The sequence below is a fragment of the Danio rerio genome, chromosome 14 (genome assembly GCF_052040795.2).
Source record: "Danio rerio strain M-AB ecotype USA chromosome 14, GRCz13ab, whole genome shotgun sequence".
NCBI classification, from domain to species: domain Eukaryota; kingdom Metazoa; phylum Chordata; class Actinopteri; order Cypriniformes; family Danionidae; genus Danio; species Danio rerio.
Genome location: NC_141034.1, coordinates 39114369 through 39135000, shown reverse-complemented (window position 1 = coordinate 39135000; position 20632 = coordinate 39114369). Strand labels below are relative to the sequence as shown.

The following is a 20632-nucleotide window of genomic DNA, read 5'->3' as shown; positions in this document are numbered from 1 at the left end:
AAGATGATCAACATAAATGATAATACCCACCCTTTTTTAATCCATTTCTCTGTGAACATAGGCAATATTTTGGTGTATTTAAACTAAATGAATTATTAAATAGTTCTATCCATTAAATAAGAGTTCCGTAATATCTTTAGGAATAAAACGTTTTTGCACACTATTAAAATTGCACAATACAAATTTTCAAATAGATTATTAATATTTTTACAATATGTTTACATTGACTTTCACTATATTATTGTATTTAGTATTCTCCCCTAACATGTTAATAGGGATTTGTGAAATTCAAGTTCTTTTTTTAGTTTAGTTCTTTTTTATGGCAAAGCATGTATTTACACTGTAGCCTGCGGTCAGTTATTTATTTATTTTTTTAAGAATTATTCTGTCCATTAAGGCTGCATTTTTTATATGTAAAAGAAAATTGTTAAATTATTAAATATTTATTAAAATTTTAAACAACTGCTTTCTTATTGTATGTAGTTTCAAATAAATTTTTACTTCAGAGATTATTGCTTTTATTATTATTATTATTATTATTATTATTATTATTATTATTATTATACTTTTGACTGGTAGTGTATACATATATTTTATCGATATTTTACAGAACAAACCATCATTATACAATAACTTGCCTAATTACCCTAACCTGCCTAGTTAACCTAATTAACCTAGTTAAGCCTATTAATGTCATTCTAAGCTGTATAGAAGTGTCTTGAAAAATATCTAGTAAAATGTCATGTACTGTCATCATGGCAAAGATAAAATAAATCAGTTATTAGAAATGCGTTATAAAAAATATTTAGAAATGTGTTGAAATGTGTCTTCTCTCCGTAAAAAATTAATTGGGGGAAAAATATGCAAGGGGTCTAATAATTTCATAACTTCAAGTAATAGATATATTATATATATATATATATATATATATATATATATATATATATATATATATATATATATATATATATATATATATATATATATATATAATTTTAAAATTAACACAACAGATTAATACAAGTATGGTTAAAAAATCCTATATTTACTATTAATTATCGTGGTGTTTATTTAATTTATTTTTTTCATGTGGGTGCCTTTATTGTCAAGGGGCCATGTGATACAGAAATTTGTATCTTTGTTTTAATGCTACTGTACTGTACCAATTACCATAGTTTTGCTAACATATCTAAAATTTATTACAACTAGTTTGTGCTCCACTTTGCCCTTACAGCAGACTACACTAAATGAAAATTGTTTTTATATTGAATCACATTTCAACTTCATGTCAAGCTTCAATTTTTATGCCACTGTGTGTTTATCGACAATCGCATTCGTTATTTCTCCACCAGGTGCCGCTAAAGTCTAATTAAAGTGTTTTTCAGATTCCAGTCATCGTGTTCATTTTGTTTGTTGTAAAAGCTTTGCTCTGTGGGTAATGTAGCTGGACTTGCATTTACTTATATCTAAAGTAACATGTGTTCGCTTTATTTAACATCAGTTTTTTTATACAAACGACTGCCAATTTGCTAATTTGTCAGTGTGCTACTAAACGTAAACCTGTGAGGAAATGACATCACGTACTACAACACAAGAGCAAAAACGATAAATAAATAAATAAAACAAACTTTAACGAACACTTTGATTAACTTAATATGGTAAAACTTGCAATCATTTAGTACAGAAAACAGCCATGTTTCTCACCAAGCTTTGCTGAAAATGATTTGATGACATGATGTGAGTTGAGTATAAGCAGATTGGCACTACAGTGAGCCTCAGGGTTTGTCCAGGAATAGAGGCCAAGAAAGTGGCTGCTGTGCTTCAAATGGTGCAGACAGAATGAAAAATGGTATTGGTTTGCTGAGGAAATATTTAGAGCAGACCACCACTGATGGTTTTTTGCTCAGTAAAACAACCTTATCTAGAGTGCATTGAAGCAGCCTACCCTGTACTTCCTTAAAGGGATATTTCACCCCCCAAAAATGACAATTATGTGGATGGGGAGCAGGGAAAGCTGTGTGATACTACTGCAGTGGGACAGATCATACGGCTATGAAAAAAATAAATATATAAATAAATAGGGATAGTTCACCTAAAAATAAATACTCTGTCATCACTTACTCTTTATATGTTTCAAACATTTGAGGTTTTTTCTTCTGTAGAACACGAAAGAATTTAATTTTAAAAATGTTGAAAACCTGTAACCATCTGCCTCCATAGTATTTGCTTTTCCTATAATGAAAGTCAAAAGTTGATTATGAAAGTCAAAAGTTGACACCATGATTTTTTATGAAATTCACTTTAATGTGTGGTATTAATATTCTTTAATATTCAAAACCTGAAACATTATTACATACGTCAGAACTTAACAAGTGAATAGTGGCACCTAAAAATAAACGCCCTCATTCAAGGACATTTTGGTGTGATGTTCTTGATTTTATAAAATATTATGTAAAGGCAGATTTGTAAAAAGGAAAATAACACTTATTTTATAAACCTTATTTTTTTTGTTGGCCAAATATCATATTTACAAAAGCAAGTTTTGTAAGTGTAAACCTTTTTTCTAAATTTAAAATTGAAAATGTATTTTGAGTCTATAAGGACAGCGGTTCCCAACAGGCCCACAAGGGGGCAAGCTCAGCATGCTCTGTGGGGGGTCATATTTAAAAATAATTTTAGCAGTGTGGACAATTAGAAGAAAGAGTATGTTGCCTTAGATCAGTTTATCCCCTGGCGGACAAAAAAAATGAAAAATTTGTAATTCACCCTCCACAAAAAAGTCTCACTGATTTATCTTCAGCTAGTAATAACTCAAGCATACTGGACCCAGGTGAGGAAGCTCCAAACATTTCTGGTCGTGGCACTAGCAATACAGAAAACACTTAATGCAAGAAATACCAAGATAGTTGCCTGAACCATAGTTTTGTTGCATTTTCTCAAAGCTAAGATTCCCTGACCAAGCCACAGTGCATTATCTGCACCAAAGTTCTTGCTAACGAATGCATGAGGCTGTCCAAATTAATAAGACATTTGCAGACAACTGCAACCAATACAAAAGGCCCAACAAAGTTTTGCTTTTATGTTTTACATCAGGCTATTATTTGTGCATTAACATATCTAGATATAGTAACAAACATACCTTTAAGCGATACAACCTGAAAAAAACCTTTGAGCGATAATAGCATTAGATGTGAAGGGGGGCCTTACAATATTTTCCAAGGAGAGGGGGTTCTCAGGCAAAAAAAAAAAAAGAAAGTTTTTGGAAGTGGGAATCACTGTATTAAGGGATCATAAAAAAATTAAAAGCAATACGAACAAGGACTTTAATGAAGAACTTGGTACTTGTCTTAGGCTAAACGACTGAAAACCCCTGATTGTTGATTAATTGATGGCATTTGTTTGTAATGTTTATCAAACATTCAATAAAAAATAAATAAAATTCGTCAGTAGTTTACAGAATAAAACAAAATGCACTATAAATTGTAAATCCAGTGCAAAATTGTTGCTGTGACCCAATTTGCATACTTATATTACGCCCTAAAAGTATGTACTTTTTCTGTATGCCAAAGGTTCCCGGATGGTTTACTATTTCTGGTAAACATTTTAACTGTAGAACCGTCCATACTCTAACTGCTGAAATTCCCCATAGTACATTGCGCGTTAGACGCAAATTCTTTTGAAACTACAAATGCGAGTGAAAAGTGCAAATAAACTACAAACATGATGAACACACGAGACCAACCTTCAGAGAGGCTTCAGTAAAGATGTTTGTATGACTGTTAATCAATATCTAGCCCACTGAAAAATATTTAAATCACGTTTTCGTTTTTTTATTTCATCTGCAACAGCAATACAGAACTTACCTAATAACGTGTTTGGACATTACCCTCTGAATGCATATTATCCAAAGACCTGAGGAGATTTCTTTGCATGAAAGACTCACAAATGGCAGATAATCCTGCTGCTGCTTCTCCAATAAGTTAGGAAATTAAATATGACAGAAATGTGAAGGATGTGTGGAAGATTGACAGGGCTCATAACTAAGCAACATAACAATCTGTTCACGAGGAAGTAGTGTGTCCCAGAACTTGCACACTCTTCTGTTACACACAGACGCAGCATTTGAATTTTTACTGGAAATAGTAGAGCATCCGGGAACCTTTGGCGAATTGATACGATTTGGGACACTCTTATTCTAATTTCAAATACTATTAAGTATGGATAGTATGCGAATTGGGACACAGTCTTTATTCTTTCCACAGTTCTATATGTTATAGCTTTATTTTGGCAACTTTTGCAGTGAAAGAAAGGTATGAAAATTCACAGAAGAGAGGAAAATAAATCACAAAACTTCAAAATTATGCCTGCGGGACATTTTAAATGTTTTGCACAACAAAGTTTTGAAAAGACTCCAGGCAGGTTTGAAAAATGCAAATTCTCACCGTGTATCTCCCTCTGCCAAGGTGGAAAGTCATTGAGGTGTGTTGTGCTGTAAAATATGGTGTGTAGAAATAAAAAACAACTTTTTATCACACTCTGCCATATAGCCTAAAAAAACACAGCTTGATGGAGAAGGGACATATTGACTTTCCTGGAAAACACACAATGTAGCTGTTTCTCTGCAACTTATTGAAATAGGAATTGATCAAACCATTATATATTAAAAATGGCAGAGGCGTTTATTGGGTATTAGGTGTGGGAAATCAATACTCTAACAAAAATGAGAGGTGTACAAGGTGACAAAGGATTTGATAATTATATATCAAGAACAACCTGGGAAGTGAGAGAAGTTTGATTTTTCAGAGCTCATTCATATGGCAATTTAACAGATAAGGACAGGCATTGAGTGATAATTGCAGTTTCCATCTTTTTTTATTGTAAAACTCAGCGATTATGATTCATGTACATTATCTGGAATACCTTGAACAGAGACTAGAGTTCAGACAAAAGTTTGACAAGTTTACCATTTGATTAAATTAACCCATTTTTCATTAAAATGAGCTAAATATATTAGACATTTGATTTAATAAAATGCAAAAAAAAAATCTAAACTGTCAGGGGAAAAAAGCCAGAAATGTACCTCTTTCAGTTAATAAATGTACAAACTGCCAAACAAAATCAGAGGTTTTCAAACAGGGCTGCATGAACACAAAGTGAAAAAATGGTTTATAATTATAATTTAAATACATTTATATACTACAAATACATTTATAATTATAATTAAATACATTTATAATTAAATACATTTTAAAAAAATCCTATCTATAAACTAAAAAATAAGACTTAAATATATTATTAAGATGCACAAACGCGTTAGTATAAGTGATGCGAACAAATGAATACAATTTAATTTAAATAATGTAATAATAGCACCAAAATATGGTCAAATAACATTTAAATAAATAAATTAGTTACATAAATTAGGGAAAACAATAATGCAACTTAACAGAAACAGAAAGGTACTGCTACAAACTTTAAGGGGTCCCAAATAATGCACTTGATGTGGGCTGCAGGATTTCCCACTAGTCATTTTAGATTTCCGAGATTGTTTTCTCAATCGATGGAGGGCAGCAGGTCACTGTATTATTAGATCCAAGTAGGCGTTGCAACAGCTGGATCTCCTAAAGTATGTTTTACACATCCGCTATCTGAGCTCAATGAACAACATGCAACAGTAGGTGCAGTGTTCTGGAAAAAGTAATTATGAGTAATATTTCCTTTAACAGAACCGAAACCATAACCACAGGGTGTCCCATTTAAGCACAGCACGTGATTTTTACAATTGAAACTTGTCAAGTTGTATGAACATGATCTTCATGCCAAACTGTAATATCTCAGTTCCCATAGTGACAATCAAGACATGTCAAGAAATGGACACATGTTAGAACACGTATTCAGAGCTTTACATCATAGATTGAAATGAAAGTCATGAAAGACATACAAAATTAATTAGCATTTCAATAATCAATTCTCCCTATCTGTACTTTCTATGCCAATGCTTTAGAATGAGGAATCTCATAAAACTTAAAATTTGTATTATCCAGAGCTCTCTATTTACAAATTGATTCCTTTTTGACACAGACTTCATTTGAGAAAAACTTGCTATGGCCACTAATCAGCTGTATGTGTGAACTTGTCTAAACTGAGATCAAAGATTATAGATCTTATCATATAACCCATGAAGGTTCATTGAAAATACATGCTTCAGGCAACATTCTTGTAAAAAAAAAAAAAAAAAAAAAAAAAAAAAAAAAAAAAAAAAATAATAATATGTTGATCCAGGTGGGCGATGCAGTGGCGCAGTAGGTAGTGCTGTCGCCTCACAGCAAGAAGGTTGCTGGTTTGAGGCTCGGCTGGATCAGTTGACATTTCTGTGTCGAGTTTGCATGTTCTCCCCAGTTTCGTGTGGGTTTCCCCCGGGTGCTCTGGTTTCCCCCACAAGTCCAAAGACATGCGGTACAGGTAAATTGGGTGAGCTAAAATTGTTCATAGTGTATGTGTGTGAATGAAAGTGTATAAGTGTTTCCCAGTAATGGGTTGCAGCTGAAAGGGTATCTGCTATGTAAAATGTGCTGGATAAGTTGGCGGTTTATTCCGCTGTGGTGATGCCAGATTAATAAAGGGACTAAGTTGAAAAGAAAATGAATGGATGAATAAATGTTGCTCCAGGTATGTTTTGTTGCAGGCTTTAGTGACAAATCTATTAGATTTGGACGTTGTCCATACTTTTGTGAATCTAAAATATATTACTTGGCTGCGTTTTGTTATACACTGGTTTCTCGCTATAACGCGGTTCACATTTCACAGCCTCGCAATTTCACAAAAATTTTTTTTTTGACATGCCTTTCTTTATTACAGTGCATTGTGTTCCGCATCCTGATTGGCTGTAGACCAGCTTTTAGCAAAACCTTACTTAAGATACATTATTGTTTTTTATACTCGTACAGTTTTTATGTAGAAATGTAAATATTTTTCTCCTAATTTATGTATTTAAATGTTATTTAATCATATTTTGGTGGTATTTTTAGAACGTTCCTCCTATGATTGAAGAGAGATCACTGAACATGTCACTTACATGTCCTTCTTGCACATGTCCATGAGAAAGTGGGACTTAACACTTCCCTAAACCCAACCTATAGTGTTTTCAAAAGCAAATGTAAGAAAAACATTGCATCACGGTCACATAGTTTTACCATTTTACACTGCTTTTAACTATTTTGTGAAAACCTGCTTTATTTGATTCGAGCCTATAAGCGCTCTGCATCCCAAGTACAACATCGTAGAAAGTGACAGAGTAAACTAACTATGGCAGCCCCCGCTTAACTTACCAACTGCTCAACAATCCAGCCCCACTTCACCCCCACTCTTCAATTACCTATTGCTCAATAATCTCCCTCCCCCCTGGCACTTCACTTTCCTTACCCATCAGCTCCCCCATTAATTTACCAATCTCGCCTTCAGCAGCCTGAGCTTATAACTTTTCCCGGGTGAAAATGATGTCCCAGTCCACCCCATGGTGAGGCAAACACATCATAGACACTTTTAGGTTGTTTTGTGGTATTTATTTGTTGTTGTGAAAAGATAAATGTCTCTCTAATTATCAGAAGCATGATAAGGAACAAAAGTTGTTGTTGCTATGCTGCCTGTGGTTCAGTTTACTTAGAAACTGCAGTCAAAAAGTATGATGAGGAACGTTTTTTTTGAGGTTTCACGAAAATGTACACTGAAGCGCATGTTTACAATGATCTTAGCCTAGGGTTATTGGAATCTTTTTTTAATTTTCAATATTTTTCTTAGACAATCAAAATGTTGGAAAAATTACATAGTGTGAGCCTGGCTTTAGTCACACATGGATTTGTAGTGTGCTCATCGTTGCCCCCTGTGTATTTCCCATGAGCCCTGGTCCAAATGTCAACAGCGGATGGTTAGCTTATAGCTTAAAGATGTGGATAGTGTAAATATGAAGGATAAATGGAAGCACTGAGGGTGCCATATGGGGCAGGAGCGTGGAGGAGGAGCACGAGGCCTGAGGGTGCCATTTGGGACACGGCCTTAGAGATGTTTTTATGCCCTTCAACTTCTGTCGATCAGAATGAGTAAGAGAAGCAACTCTTGTTCTCCAGTAGGGCCAGTTGTAAACACACAAACACACATGAATCTCATTTCCCATGCATTCCTTACCCAAATAACTTGATCCGACTTCCAGGCAGAGACAAAGTGACAGATATTTTGAAAAGGCAAATTAAATATTTGTGTTTGTGTAGAAGAAGTGCTGTTATTTTAATTATTTAATTGATTAATATAAGAACATCAGTAGCAGATTTTATTATTAAAACGTTTAAACTTAATAGTCAATTTGTTGTTTTCAATTGCTGATTAATTATGTGTAGCAATGCTACAGAACTTATTCTTTAATGCAGAAGTGCGCTCAATTTTTGCGATTGTTTTAGAAATTCCGATTCAGTTTCCTATGAGAGCAAAGACTAGGAATAATAAACTGCAGAAAACGATCAAACTGCTTGCTAGAAACAAGTGTGTTCATGACTATACAGACAAAATAAAATATTATCATAGGAAAATATCAGTTTGCAACATCAAGCATCAAAATGAGCTGTTTTTAATGTCTAAAAATGAATGGAAGTGAATGAGACCGGACGTCTTGAGCCAAAAAAGATTCAAATGGCTGCACCCGCTTGTACAGGGAGAATAAGGTGAATAGATCAGGGGTGTCAAACTCAGTTCCTGAAGGCCGCAGTCCAGCACAGTTTAGTTCCAACCCAACTTCAACATACTTACCTGTACTGTTTTAAACAAGCCTGAAGGACTCAATTATTTTGATCAGATGTGTTTAATTAGAGTTGGAACTAAACTGTGCAGAGCTGCGGCCCACCAGGAACTGAGTCTGACATCTGTGCTGTGCTGTCATTTTTAGTTCCACAAAAAAATAAGCATTTACTGTAGGCCTTGTCCACATGTTCTACACAGTTTCTCTGAGTAACGGTGTTTCGCTGAGTATCAGGTAAGTACAACTAAAACCTTTCTGAAAACTTAGACCAGGGTTAAGATTTTCCATAACACACTATGATCATGTGGACACTACAACCAGAGTTTTCACCTCATGACGCCATTGTTCATTCATTCATTTTCATTCATAGTCCCTCCAGCATGTCCTGGGTCTTCCCCGAGGCCTCATCCCTGTGGGACATGCCTGGAAAACCTCCCTAGGTAGGCATCCAGGAGGCATCCGAAACAGATGCTCCTGCTACTCCTACTCAAAGCTCCTTGACATCGCTTTTTTTCTTCTTTCTGATTGGTCAACATGTCTGGGTTCACACCAAATGTGGAAGACACTACTGAGGCAAATTCCACATCGTTTGCACTGTGGAATGGTAATCCTCCTCTCTTCTCACATATGCATTGAATTATAATTCCCCGTTTGGTGTGTTTTTAAAGTAATTTCATGCCACTTTCTCTTACCATATATCACAGTGCACTTTTGCGTTTTGATGTGGATGAAGATTTTTTAAATCAAAAGCATGAAAAACTCCATTTATTAAAATACCAGTGTACTGTACATGCCCTTAGTGAGGATTTAGGGTGTTTTCACACTAGCAATTTTGAAGCGCATCTTGTCCGTTTAATGTAAATCCACCTTTTCACTGCATACAAAACATGGACACGACTGTCGGAATACGCTCCCTTGTGGCAGTCGCACAGAATTATCAATTTTGTCATGCGCCATGGGAGAAAAGCTGATTCTTGAGTTTTCCAAAATAAAGAAGTGCAAAAGCAAGAGCCTTTATTCTCTGTGCGTTTACCATGCCTGAATAAATGAATGAATGAATGAATAAATAAATAGAAACTTATAGACATCTAAAAATTTTGGAGGGAATATGGAGACAACATTAAAAAATTATATTTTTTATTATTCATCAATGAATATAAATTTTTTGCACGTTTTTATGCAGCGGATGCCCTTCCAGCCGCAACCCATCTCTGGGAAACATCCACAAACACTCATTTGCATTCATACACTATGGACAATTTAGCCTACCCAATACAACTGTACCGCATGTCTTTGGACTGTGGGGGAAACCGGAGCACCTGGAGAAAACCCACACGAACGAAGGGAGAACATGCAAACTCCACACAGAAACGCCAACTGACCCAGCCGAGGCTTGAACCAGTGACTTTCTTGCTGTCAAAAACAGCACTACCTACTGTGCCACTGCGTCGGCTTTTTAAATATAGACATTTTTAATAAAAAAAAAAATATGAAAAAAAATCCTAGTTGTCATCTCGCGCGCACAGACCTGCTTGGACAACACTGGAATACATTTCATTCGGTTGCGTAAGGTCTAGTCGCAGGAGTTCAAATATCACGGATCCACAGCTCAAATTAGGTCCGAATTTTCCACACACAAATATGATCGTAACTCCACGCAGCTCCCGGACTACTCTCCATTAGAAATGTATGACTCTGGTCTGCCGATTGTCATTTGTTGTGTGCAGTGGAAAGGCGGCTTAAGAGTCTGGTTTATTTAACTATTATCTTTATTACCCTTACATTATTAGCCAGCAGCTAGCTCTGTGCAACTCTCACATGGTTGCCCACTGAAGCTAAGCGGTCAGTACCTGGATGAAGAGACCACATGGGAAAGCTAGGTTGCTGCTAGTGTTGTAGAGAGGCCAGCAGGGGGCGCTCAACCTGTGGTCTGTGTTGGTCTTAATGCCCCAGTATAGTGACGGGGACTCTATACTGCTCATAAGCACCATCTTTCGAATGAGACGTTAAACCGAGGTCCTGACTCTCTGTGGTCATTAAAAATCCCAGCATGTCCTTCGAAAAAGACTAGAGGTTTAACCCTGGCATCCTAGCCAAATCTGCCCACTGGCCTCTGTCCATTATGGCCTCCTATCCCTCCTTATATAATTAATTTAATCACTCTATCTCCTCGGTGGTGTGTGGTGTGCAGTCTGGCGCAAAATGGCTGCCGTCGCATCATCCAGGTGGATGCTGCACAATGGTGGTGGATGAGGAGATCAACTCCCCCATTGTGTAAAGTGCCCAGAAAAAGCCCTATATAAATGTAAGGAATTATTATTATTATTATTTATAATTTTTTTAATGATTTTTATTATTATATATTCTCAACATTTCTTCAATTCTATTTACACACATCTCATACCATTTCTCATTACGGTTTATTGCGCCTTTGGAGCAGCTACTGTATGGCTTATAATCACCTGAAATTTAATATTAGATCAAAGTCTTCATGAATGCCTTTTCCCCATCAGATATTGCTAGCATGAAACAGAAAAAAGGTCAATTAGTCATAAAATGTTTCATACACTCTCTCAAAATTAAATTTAGATATTTCAAATCGCCTTCGAAAATCATTTGAAGAACTTTAGCCTGAAGTCAAATGCCTGCACTGCATCTTGTGACTCAGTTGCATCATAAGTAATAAAATTAAATACAAAAAGGCTGCCTGCAACTATTATGATTTCCTTGCAGCAATGATCACAGCATGTGATAATAATCCTTCGGCATCAGTTTTGCAGGGTCAGTGAACAGTCAGATTAATTTGTCATATCAGCTTCTTTGATCAGAAAGACCAACACATGCTACTCTATTTTCACACACACTTAAAATAGTACATAATAAAGTACTGTAAAATCAGTCTAGTCAGCATCAGCTCAGCTGTACGTCTAAAAAGACAATGATATCAGTGTGAGCTGCAGTGTTATGCTGTGTTTTCTCCTACTGTGTCCACTTTTAACACCAGTATTCAGGAGGAACACTGAGTAAGCTAAAAGTGTTTCTGTTTTGGTGCAGTAAATATTGTCTTTATTTTTCTCTTACTCTTTTGCTTTCTGGCCTGCTGTAATAACACTCTCTTGCTTTTCTTTGAATTTTAAGGTGCTCAGCGTGACATTTAAATTACATTTCAAGTTTTTGTACTGAAGAAATATTAGTAAAATGTTTTGAATATATTATCTCAGACCCCGAGCTGTCATGTTATGCCTGCGTGAATTTGTTTTCATGGACTTTTAATTTGTATTTCCTTATTTATGTTTGCATATGTTCCAATTTCCAGCAAGTTTTTAGTTGCTATGTTTTTTGTTTGTTTGTTTTATACAAATTCATTATCTTTGCACATTTACTGGTGCATTTGAGTCCTTCTGGAAAGTTCATATTTGGGTTGAAAAGTCGGATTTTATGCAATTCAATATATTATTTTCAACTTTTCAGCTGCAAAATGCAAAAAGTTTTTGGTTTGAATGTAAGTAAATTTATGAATATGAAGTAAATTTTGAGGATTTTAAAACACGTTCGCACCCTGCAGACGTGTGATTCTGGAAGATGATCTATTTAATTTATATAAAATAAAGGGCAGATGATGGAATACTGTGATGTCAACTTCTATTTGTGAGCATAGGCATCTATTAAAATACATATGAGTCTAACTTTACATTAGGCTATTTTTAAGCTTCTGTAAATGTAGATAAAAAAACTATCTAAAAAAATATGGCTTTAAAACAAGATATCTATCACTTGGCTAGCTGATCTGCTCTCTGAATATTTTCCAGCATAATGAGCATGGGTGTGATCATGTACACACTGTTAGGGGTGGTTAAATGTACATTTATATGGATTCTGTGTCTTTATTTTTATTTGTAATAGTATTATTTAAGACATAACAGTGCAAAATAATTCCCATTATTCAAAGAGCTGACACCCTCACACATGTTGTTCTGACATCCTTCAGAGGGGATCAAGGGTTTATTAATGGGAACATGCCCCCAAACCTGCCGTAGTTCGCACCCTGTGCATAAATATGTATGTTTATTTATACAACAGTTCAGCCTGGTTGTGAATTTGATTGGCTGATAGCCGTGCAATATTCTTCATGAAATGCACTTGTACAGCCTCTTCACCCTTCTCTATTACACCGCCCACATAGAGTGATAGAGCAAATCAATAAACTCACTACAGTTTGACAAATATTGCATCATGTAATTTTGAGGCTTTTGTTGTCGAGAATGTAGTTGTTTCGATTGCAACTATGCGTTTTTTTTTTAAAGGATAGTGCCTATTTTATATATTTATCATTTTGGAGATTCAGTGCAACGGCCACCATCGGCCTCCATAGTCTGAACAGACCAAAGAAAATGCAAAAGACGTTGCGCCACAATATGGCGACAAAAACTGCATGAGTAGCAGTGCAATATGGCTGTATATCGGCACTGATGGGGACCACTAAGGCACTCGGCCTACAGCTTTGAGGCCCCATTTACACCAGTACATTTTAGTTTTAAAACAGCGTTTTAGAATGAAAACAATCTGCATCCACACTAGTGTTTCTGAACAATTCTCTTTCTACACCACACCATTGAACACACTTACTCTGCACTGCAGCATATCTACCCAGATGACAGTTGTGCACGTCGGTCTGTTTATCAAGGATCTACCACTGGATCTAATCTCACTATATTTGTTAAACATGATATTTAATTCATCTTGTTGTCTTAACCTAACAACATATTCTCCTACTTTGGTTTTTTAAATTTATTACTTGTTCTCAGGTAAGTGTTTTGGCTTAGTGAAAAAAATAAGTTAATAATTAATGTAACCATGTACATTATGTATATTGACTGATTGCTTGCCTTTATTTCCTATAATGTATAAACTTATTGTACGTTATACTGTTGTAATGGCCATTTTGGATTATCAAAACTTTTTAGCGAAACAGAGGCTATGTTTCGTATTTTCAATGAAAATTAAAAGAGGCAGTAATGTTATAGTCTCCGTTTTGTTATAAATGTGCATACAGTGAAGATGACGCTCATATAAATATGCAGCTACATCGCGCCTCAACATTTCTGCTGTCCGTTAAGTTGCTAATATCAAAATGAAAATAGCAGTTCCTTAAATCATGTTTTCCTTTTATTGCTAAGAAAGTGAAACAACGTAGCCAGAATGATGTGAATGAGGTTATAAAGTACACTTTCCTTTGAAGATTTACCTAACATGTCCTCGAGAGACTATTTTCCATATCAAACTTGCGAAGGCTGAACTTACAAGTGAGAGGATGCAAGACTGAACTGTGTGTAGGCAACTTAATATTGAGGAAAAAGACCCAATCAGATAGGAGAATGTCTGCAGCCCCGCCTCCATTTTCAGATGTCAGCGTTTTAGAAAGAAAACGGCCTCTCCAGCATTTTTAAAATGCTACATTTTCGACGCTCGAAATCTACTGCTGTAGTGTGGACAGATGGCATATCCATAGCAAAACGTATGCGTTTTAAAACTGAAACGTATTAGTGTAAATGGAGCCTGAGCCAATGCACACTTCCCACCAGTGCCGATATAAATATCGATAGCCATATTGCACTGCTTACCATGAGATATTTCTCATATATCTATTTATACATAGTTAAAGTCAAAATTATTAGCCCCCCTTTGAATTTTTTTATTTTGAAATATTTCCCAAATGATGTTTAAAAGAGCAAGGAAATTTTCACAGTATGTCTGATAATATTTTTTCTTCTGAAGAAAGTCTTACCTGCTTTATTTCGGCTAGAAGCAGTTTTAATTTGTTTAAAACATTTTAAAATTATTAGCCCCTGTAAGCTATATATATTTTTTGATAGTCAACAGAACAAACCATCGTTATACAATAACTTGCCTAATAACCCTAACCTGCATACATAGTTAACCTAAGTAATCTTATTAAGCCTTTAAATGTCACTTTAAGCTGTATAGAAGTGTCTTGAACAATATCTAGTCAAATATTATTTACTGTCCTTATGACAAAGATAAAATAAATCAGTTATTAGAAATGAGTTATTAAACCCATTATGTTTAGAAATGTGTTGAAAAAAATCATCTCTCCGTCAAACAGAAAAGTATGTATATACTGTGAATGCAACTTAATTTTACTCATAACTAATTTGAATAAAACATTATTGTGATTTATGCAATTATACTTTCTACTTTCACAAGGAGTATGTTGGGTAAATAGATCCAGTATTTCCACCATTTTATTTTTAACACAGCTACGTCTTTTTACATTACAGTACCTGTCTGTCATATTACCACGCAAGTCGTTAAAAAACACTATGACTCATGAAATTATATTTGTTTCATGGGGCCATCACATGCAAATTAACAGAGGCCTTCGCATGCATTCGCAACAACAAAGTAAACAATTATGGGTGTGAATGATGATGTTGCTTTTTTCAGTCCCTTTCCCCCTTGCAATGTAAATGTGTTGGACACAGTGCACAGTATAAAAGAAATATGCAAAATAGCTTTAACACAATGCATTCTGTATATGGAAAGCTGTGGGAGTTTCAGAGCCGAGAAGAAAATAATCTCTACATTCAGAGAACTGACTTTGCTCCTTGTTCTACAATGTGATTCAGAATCAATGAGAAAAGCACATTTTCAGTGGTTGAATTGATTGCAATTCCATGGCTTGATGAGATCAATTTACTTTCAGTCAGTCCAATGTCCATTGAGCCAATTTATGTGCTTTAGAGCATTTTCCCCCCTGATATGGCTCTAAATTGTCAGTTGCAATCCATTTTATTTTGACCATAAGTACATTAAATGATGCAAAAATTGTGGCATCACACGAAGACTTTGATTAAAAAGTTTATAAATTCTATCGGATCCCCATAGTACTAATTCACCTTACGTTTCACAATTGTCTACACTGTTTTAAGCCCCAAAGCATTGAAGCTCATTTCCCAGCATTATAGAATTTGCATTATGGAGTCAGACATTCTCTCAGAAAACATATATTTAGGGATGTTATGAAAATGACTCCACCATAATAGTGGGTTATTTGGATGTGAGGCAACGCATTGCCTTTTACGGTTTTGCGCTTCTATCTATAATGCCATATATTATATTAGCTGTGTCTGTGATGGAAGCTGTGCAATGCAGAATGGTTTATTTTAGATCTCTCGGCCTAATTCATAATTAGAGGCCTGGTAAAAACCCTTCATTATCGTCTCCATTCATGTTTCATAAGGCATCGCAGATAATGTAGAAACACATGTAATTATCTCATCAGCACCTCTCGTGATTCGGATTTAATAAAGGACTTTTGTTCCAAAATTAAAATGTGTGAATTATTTATTTGAAGGACAAGTGATGGGGGAATAATCACTCACATTGTTTTTTGATGCAGACTATTTCTTGAGGCTTGACAATTAATAAATGAATATTAAAATATATTGGTAATAATATGAAATAAAAGAATGGATGGATCAGTATCTTTACATGTAAAATGATCAAATATGAATGAATGTAAGCAAGCACATGTTAAACCAACTGCTCAAAAAAGCACAATAATCACACCAATGGCTTTGGAAATATACCACTAGACTCATTATATGATATCGAATAATGATACAGAACAAATATATTATAGTTTACAGTAAATCGAGTTCATCATTGATCTAAATTAATGTTAAATTGTGAACATTTGATTCTGTTGTACTTGTTGTTTAACTTGTTGTTAAACTTTTAAACCATAACAGAGTTGATAATAGCAGTTACTCTTTTTATTATCATTTTGTGCTTTAACGCAAGGTGCAAACCGAAAACCAGTTACCACATAGTATGTCTAAAACAGAACTTGGTTACGCTATACAATAACTATTCGTTATAACTAGTCAATGGATCATTAATAAACTGTTAGTCAATAAATTGTAAATAACTTGTTAAATAATAATTAATAGTTTGTTAATTACTTATAACTGTGCCCTATAGATAGCCAATAGATAACTTACAAGCTGTTAGTTAACAAGTTATAAATGAATTGGTAACTGTATTTTGATGATTTATAACTATACCTAAAACATTTTTGTGCAAAACATGAAAACAAAATAAATACACATTTATTTCATTAGAAAAGTACTACAAAGTTTCACTGGTATTTGACGGTTAACAAACTATGAACAACTGATCTGTAAAGTGTGAGTTAATATATTAGTTAAGTGTCCGTTATTAGCTTGTGTATGTTTTTGGGAAGTTATTCTAAAGTTGCAACTATTCCTCATTTACTAACACTTAATAAATGAAGAATAACTGCAACTAGAATAACATCCTAATAAAATATATAAACTCTTAACTGATACTTAAAAAGTCTTTAGTAAGTATTCTACTAACTGCTTGTTCATGATCTACTACTAATTCATTAGGCATAGTTATAAATCATTAAAATAGAGTTAAAAGCCATTTATAACTTGTTACCTAACAGCTTGTAAGTTATCTATTGGCTATCTATGAGGCACAGTTATAAATAATTAACACACTTATTACTTGACAAGTTATTTATAACTCATTAACTAACAGTTTATTGGTGATCTATCAACTAGTTATAACGGATAGTTATTCTAAAGTGTTACCCAGAACTTTATGTATTTTAATCTTATTATATTAGATCATACAGAATCATATTAGAACTATTACAGTAACAGAGTTGACAAATAATTAATTTTCTATTGCTCACACAATATTTAAATGTCCTTTAAAGGGGTGGTCCACTGCGATAAGATATTTTACACTTAAGTTAATGTGTAATGTAGCTGTGTGAACATAAACAACATCTCTGAATGTAATACGCTCAAAGTTCAATGCAAAGGGAGACAGCTTTTACAGAGTTAGCTTAGCAAAGCCTACAGTGAATGAAGTTTGTGGGCTACAAAAAAACACATTCAGGTTAGTGAGATCACAAACACAAGCTAAAACTCCATCCAAACGCTGCTATTTCCATAGAGGCTTGTTCTGTTTCTGTATTGGGGTATCCAAAGGTCACGACACAAAGAAAGAAGTGCTAACAGTTTCATTTCGATATCATAAAAAATAAATATAGCTCTCCAGCATTTGACAAAAGAGAACTTCCACAATCTCTCAGTTCAGTCCTGGTTCCTCAGTTCAGTGCTGGATCCGGCTAAAAATCCCTTAAAAGAGCATCTCCAACCATTTTACAAGAAGCTGTGGATCGTGAGCCACAACCTGTAAGTTTTTTTTTTTATTTGTTAAAATTGATCTATTACATGCATAGCTTCTGGGGTTAACAGTATGTTGTAGCAAGAACGTAAACAAGGATGTAAACAACAGGAAATGCTGTTTGGCACTGTTAACAATTTAGCTACAAATTCATATTTATCTGTCAAACCGCTGTAAACATACAATCTTCACCAGCGCTGCAGTGTCTTTCTCTAGGCAGCCAGTTTTCCTACGCTCTAGATCTCAAATAACGAACTTGCAAAAGATATGTGAATGTTGAATATTACTTACACATGCTTATTTGGAATATATGTAAAAGACACTTGGCAGATGTTATTTTAGTCATTTGTAATTTTTTGTCTGATCCATTTTCATTTTCTGTCTGATTCAGGCACAAACTGATACGGCTAACAGAGACTTTGAATGAGTATATTTCTACAGCACTAAAGCGCATGCTTGTAGGGAGGGGAGTGACGCTTTTCCTGGTAGCATTGACCCGATCCGCGAATCACAGCACATTATGTTTGCTGACCAATCAGAGCCTCTTGAGGGTGGGCTTTTTCAGCCTGATCTCATGAGAAAACATAATTATTTTACAATTTGCCAGTTTAGTGGCTAACTCATACGCATTCGTACGAGTTCAGTCGATTTTAAAAAGGAGGCGTGGCACATAACCCCACCCCTAAACCCAACTGTCATTGGGGGATGAGCAAATCGTAATAAATTGTACAAGTTCATACGAATTAGCCACTAAATCAAAAAGTTATGAATTGCCGTGAGATTGTGTTGGCTTTATCAGAGGAACTAGGAAATATGACAGTCGTTTTTATATATAAGTAATATATATATGAAATAATAACATGATTTTTTACAAATGAAGCATGAGCACACATTGCTTTGCATCTAATAAACACAACCAAGCCTTAAAAATACACTCTGGACCACCCCTTTAATACCTTTCACAGAATGAAAGATAACATTTGAACACTTGTCAAAATGCATAGAGAAAGAAAATGGGTTAAACCAAGGATAGACACAGAAGGCTTATTCACTTATGTGACAAAACTGTATTTAAACTGTATATAAACTACAGTGCTAGGCCAACTGTATAGTTTAAATTAGGTGGCCACTGCTATTGCTGTGCTAATGAAAGGTGCAAAATAATGTCATAATCACACACCTCTCTGTGGAAGGAAATGAAATGCAATTCAACCAGTGAAAATGTACTACGAAGAGGTTGTCTCCCTTGGCAGTAAGAACCTTGATATGTTAGTCTTTTTATTATTTATTTCTTAGAAATGTAAAAATGTGTGATAGAGAGTTTAATTTAATTAAGTGTAAAAGGCATTCAGATGCAAAAAACTACATTTCTATCAGAAGCTAAGATTCATATTTAAAGACCATAGATGCAACTCTAAAGCTTATTTGAGACACGATTTGCTTTGTTCAGAAGTCTTCATTCATGTCTTTTCTGGTGAGGGCAAAGAAAACAGCAGTTCTGTATGAGTCAGGCTTTTCGTTTTTCACTAACAAGGTTAACCAAAACCGCAAACACTCACGCTTTTCTGATCTGTTAAGTGGAAAAACTCAACCACAGCTGCTCTGTTCTTCTGTAGACCACCTCTCGCTGTATCAGTCTTTGTTAGCACTGTGAAGCATCCAAGGCTGCACGATCTGTGCATTTAGCACTGAACAATTTCTTTCAATCTCACAATATCACACAATCTCCTCTGGTTTGTCATGTTCAATGGTCAGACCACAACAAGCGACAATGCCTTACTATATACTATATAATACACTGATATCCATTCTTAAAACACATTTTTGTTGGTCAACTTCTGTATTGTATAAGTGTACATGATCATTTTAAAAATGGTATTAAGGCAAGGGTGCCCAAACTCAATCCTGGAGGGCCGTTGTCCTGCATATTTTAGTTCCAAACCCTCAAACTCTTTCTAGGTATACTAGAAACTTCCAGGGAAGTGTGTTGAAGGAAGTTGGAGCTAAACTATGCAGGAAACCGGCCCTCCAGGATTGAGTTTGGACACCCTTGCTTTAATACCATTTTTAAAATGATCATGTACGCTATGGATAAGCTGTTGGGTTAAAGCTAAGTTATAAATATGAAACCCATGTTTGGGTTTGTTCATACACTGTAAAAAATTAGTTGACTACTTAAAAAAATGAAGTAAACCCAATCCCTCACAATTTTTAAAAGATAAAAAAGTAAAAAAAGGTGCACAATTATAAAAACAAAGTCATCTAGCTTGTAAAATGCAGCATGTCGCTTTTAAAGGCTGATTTATACTTCTGCGTCAAATGCCGGCGTATGCTACGATGCTGACGCATAGCCCTTCGCCGTGGCCGTCGGCTTCACTGACGTGCACCTCTCAAAAAATGTAACTACACGTCGCAACAAGCTCTGTGATTGGTCCGCTTGGTAGTGCTGACGAGTCTGGGCGGGACCGAGAGCCGCGCGAATTGCGCGAGCGACTGTTTACAAGTGTGGAGTCCCGTGAAGGAGCTCCGGATGGAAAGTTTTGTTCTGTGTTAACCTCATGATTAAAGTTGTTGCACGTCTGCCGGTTCCTGCCTCAAAAA

The 20632-nt window shown here is 35.1% G+C and overlaps 1 protein-coding gene across 15 annotated transcripts in view; it reads right to left on the bottom strand.

The window, feature by feature from the left end:
- The window catches only part of il12ba (interleukin 12Ba), a 160590-nt gene that overhangs the window by 24474 nt on the left and 115484 nt on the right, over positions 1-20632 (bottom strand). The window contains exon 1 of one of the 15 annotated variants that reach the window (XM_087280385.2): positions 1705-1943. The exons of the other annotated variants lie outside the window; for them this stretch is intronic. The gene's annotated coding sequence lies outside the window, so the exon portion shown is untranslated. Of the gene's footprint in view, positions 1-1704; positions 1944-20632 lie in introns of those variants that run through there. 15 annotated transcript variants of the gene reach the window in all.